The 3,877-nt window shown below is 43.9% G+C and overlaps 1 long non-coding RNA gene across 1 annotated transcript; it reads right to left on the bottom strand.

Moving 5' to 3' along the window:
• Positions 1–972: 972 nt before the first annotated feature.
• LOC123176718 (uncharacterized) lies at positions 973–3,840 on the bottom strand. The gene is made up of 3 exons (XR_006488632.1): positions 3,650–3,840; positions 3,114–3,188; positions 973–3,024 (listed from the first exon to the last, which is right to left on the bottom strand). It is a non-coding gene; the product is annotated as an uncharacterized lncRNA (long non-coding RNA).
• Positions 3,841–3,877: the final 37 nt, after the last annotated feature.

Consider the following 3,877-nt stretch of genomic DNA (forward strand, 5'->3'; position numbering starts at 1 on the left):
GGCCAAGGGGGTGGCTTGCCCCCCAAGGCAAGTGGAGGCGCCCCCACCACTGGGTTTCCAACCCTAGGCGCAGGGTGGGCCCAAGGGGGGCGCACCAGCCCACCAGGGGCTGGTTCCCCTCCCACTTCAGCCCATGGGGCCCTCCGGGATAGTTGGCCCCACCCGGTGGACCCGCGGGACCCTTCCGGTGGTCCCGGTACAATACCGGTAACCCCCGAAACTTTCCCGATGGCCGAAACTTGACTTCCTATATATAATTCTTTACCTTCGGACCATTCCGGAACTCCTCGTGACGTCCGGGATCTCATCCAGGACTCCGAACAACTTTCGGATTACTGCATACTCATATCTCTACAACCCTAGCGTCACCGAACCTTAAGTGTGTAGACCCTACGGGTTCGGAAGACATGCAGACATGACCGAGACACCTCTCCGGTCAACAACCAACAGCGGGATTTGGATACCCATGTTGGCTCCCACATGCTCCTCGATGATCTCATCGGATGAACCACGATGTCGAGGATTCAATCAATCCCGTATACAATTCCCTTTGTCAATCGGTACATCACATGCCCGAGATTCGATCGTCTGTATCCCAATACCTCGTTTAATCTCGTTACCGGCAAGTCACTTTACTCGTACCGTAATGCATGATCCCGTGACCAGACACTTGGTCACATTGAGCTCATTATGATGATGCATTACCGAGTGGGCCCAGAAATACCTCTCCGTCATATGGAGTGACAAATCCCAGTCTCGATTCGTGCCAACCCAACAGACACTTTCGGAGATACCCGTAGTGCACCTTTATAGTCACCCAGTTACGTTGTGACGTTTGGCACACCCAAAGCACTCCTACGGTATCCGGGAGTTGCACAATCTCATGGTCTAAGGAAATGATACTTGACATTTGGAAAAGCTCTAGCTAAACGAACTACACGATCTTTGAGCTATGCTTAGGATTAGGTCTTGTCCATCACATCATTCTCCTAATGATGTGATCCCGTTACCAATGACATCCAATGCCCATAGTCAGGAAACCATGACTATCTGTTGATCAACGAGCTAGTCAACTAGAGGCTCACTAGGGACATGTTGTGGTCTATGTATTCACACTTTGATCACCAAGCCAACGAACTTTGATCAGGTACAAACTTTGATCAGATTTTTCTTCCCCTTAACATTAAGCCACCAGCTGGGCATAGGAAGCTAGCTCACGGGAAACAATGCTCATACTCTGTACCAAGCAAATCAATCTGGTTTCATGAACACCGACTCTCCCCTTCAATTATTAAGAGTGTCATAATCAGAAGAATCTGCACTTGCGACAACAAAATTAATAATGACCAAAATGATGGACATCTGTCAAAGTTCATGGGCAGATTCTCATGGCAGATTTGGGTCAAAATTCAGAAATACAAAGAGTAACAAAAATACCATGACTACAATCGTGCTCCTATTTCTTAATATACCGAGTAAAAATAAATAATTAAATATAATGGCCTATATATAATATAGAGTTTATGTGCTTTCCATGAAACTGAATGCATGGCACTAAACATTTCTCTAATCTGTTCTGTTACATAAGTAAGCACATAACTGGGAGGACTGACACCCAACTTGGGTAAACGAAAGAATTAGCAACATAATTTAGGAGATGCCTATCTTTTGTAGCATGGAAGTAAGATAGTCAACAAGTTCTGGATCAACAAGACCCTGAGCAGAAAAGGTAGACAACATCCAGGAAAAGGTACACTCGGCGTCCTTCACTCATGCTTCTCTGAATTTCTACTTGCTAAATCCAGTACATGCTTCTCTGAATTTCGACAACCTAAGTTCAGTATATGCTTCTCTGAATGTTGGCCTGCCAATTGGTATTGTATTGCACACTTGAGAGTACTGTATGCTGTTCATTTGTGCCAATGGATTACCACATTTTTATGTTACTTTTAGGCCATTTGAATGAAAGGACTACGAAATCTCTATGACAATGAACGACAAATCATTTTGCCTATTTATGTAGCAATTCATCAGACTTTCTACAATCGAGAGTATGTGTGCATGTATGGGCACCTCAACTGCATTGATCACTATATCCGAGTACCTCTATGGTTTTGTTTGTTCAATTAGATGGACTTAACTATCACATGAGAATATAATTCACATGTGTATTTTGTTGTTTAGGGGATTATGTTTGAGATTTCATTTTAATCCTACACTGGATTGAGGTAGTGGATTAGGAAGCATTTTTAACCCAGCATTGGATTGAGTACTTCTAAACGCGGTTAAAGAGTAAAGTATGTATGTATTTGTGTCTGTTTAATTCCTTAATCCACATTGTATGGTGTCAAGTTTCAGACATAGTTATATGATGTATTGTTGTAGGTTGTACTGTTGGCACGAAGGATTGTAATAGGAATTAATGAACAACTCTGTCTGCTGTGTATAATCCAGCTATAAGCATCCAAGCGAATTCTAAAAGGTTTTTTCCTATATTGTGAGACCCTGTTTGGAAAATTATGGTTTCGTAAATCAGCAACTACATGTTTTCCGATATAGTTCAGATATTTTTAGGATGGATTAATCAGCGTCTACGTTTTTTTGTTGTGATCCATTGCGAGGCATACAGGTGCTTAGATTTTGATATTTCTTTCAGTTTGTGTATATATGTTCAATTCTTTCTAACAAATTCACACTAGGGAGAAGCCCACTGCGCAATTTGCTTTGACCCAACTACGACACACAACAGCCACGGAAGGTGATGTTTTTAAGTTCAATGGTTTGAGTTTATGAACCAAATGGTTGTCCAGTTGCTTATGCTGTTTGCAACACAAGCATATAGAGCTACAATTATCAAGCGCTGGAGAAAGCGCTTTTCTGAGACAACACATTGATAAGCACCACTTATACTCTTAAAAAGGCTGCAAGCGAAGAGAACATACCTCAGAATGGGGTTGCTTGCTATTATGAAAGCGAGGTGCACTTGGTGTGTACACATCATTCAGTGAATCCAAGCTTGCTTCCCTTCACATAATGCACAAGAAGATTTCACAAAAGAATTAGCAACAAGGAATATTTGACAATCACAATTAAACTAAGCAAGGAAGATGTACCTGCACTGTAGCTAAAAGACTAGAACCCAACTTCATGTTGTACCTGTCCCATAGCTGTTTCTGTCAGAGCTAAACCTATTGTTCAGATATACAACAACCCAGAATTAGCTATAGCATCCAGAATTACAAGTACTCATTGGTATGTCATTTCCGCATTAATTAAAGAACTAGAGATATTATGTAGAATGTTCAGACCAAACAAGACTAATCAAATATGCCTTATTGGTATGGCATTATATAGAGATAGTATGTACCAACTCATTGTGAATAAACTACAAATAAGCTCCAGCTTAAGACTGCAATTCGTACCAGTGTAAAAGAGCAGTTTCCACAGCCTATAGAATTGCATGAGCAATTGTTTACATGAAAACATTTCTGATTATTAGATCACACTTATGCAGAATAGCTAAAGCAGCCAAGGCATGGGCTTGTGGCGGCCGTGGAGCGAGGCGTGGGGCTGTGGCTAGGGCGGCGGCCTCAAGGCGCCGGCAGCGTCGGACAGAGCCGAACCGAGCAAAGGGCGGATGACGAAATACCAGTCACGGGCGAGGTGGGGAGGGCGTCGACCATCCACTCTGGAGCACGCCGTACTTGGCCACACGGCGAAGCTCGCGACACGCCCAACCCATCGGAGCAGGGCGTCCTCCCAGGCGCTCGCTCCGATTCTGCGTCTTGTCCCGCGGGAGGAGGAGGTAGGCGTTGTAGAGCCCTCCAGCGCTCACGACGAGTCCGCGACAGAGGATCTGGTGGAGGCAAACTCTGCG

The sequence above is a fragment of the Triticum aestivum genome, unplaced genomic scaffold, assembly GCF_018294505.1.
Source record: "Triticum aestivum cultivar Chinese Spring unplaced genomic scaffold, IWGSC CS RefSeq v2.1 scaffold222167, whole genome shotgun sequence".
NCBI lineage: Eukaryota > Viridiplantae > Streptophyta > Magnoliopsida > Poales > Poaceae > Triticum > Triticum aestivum.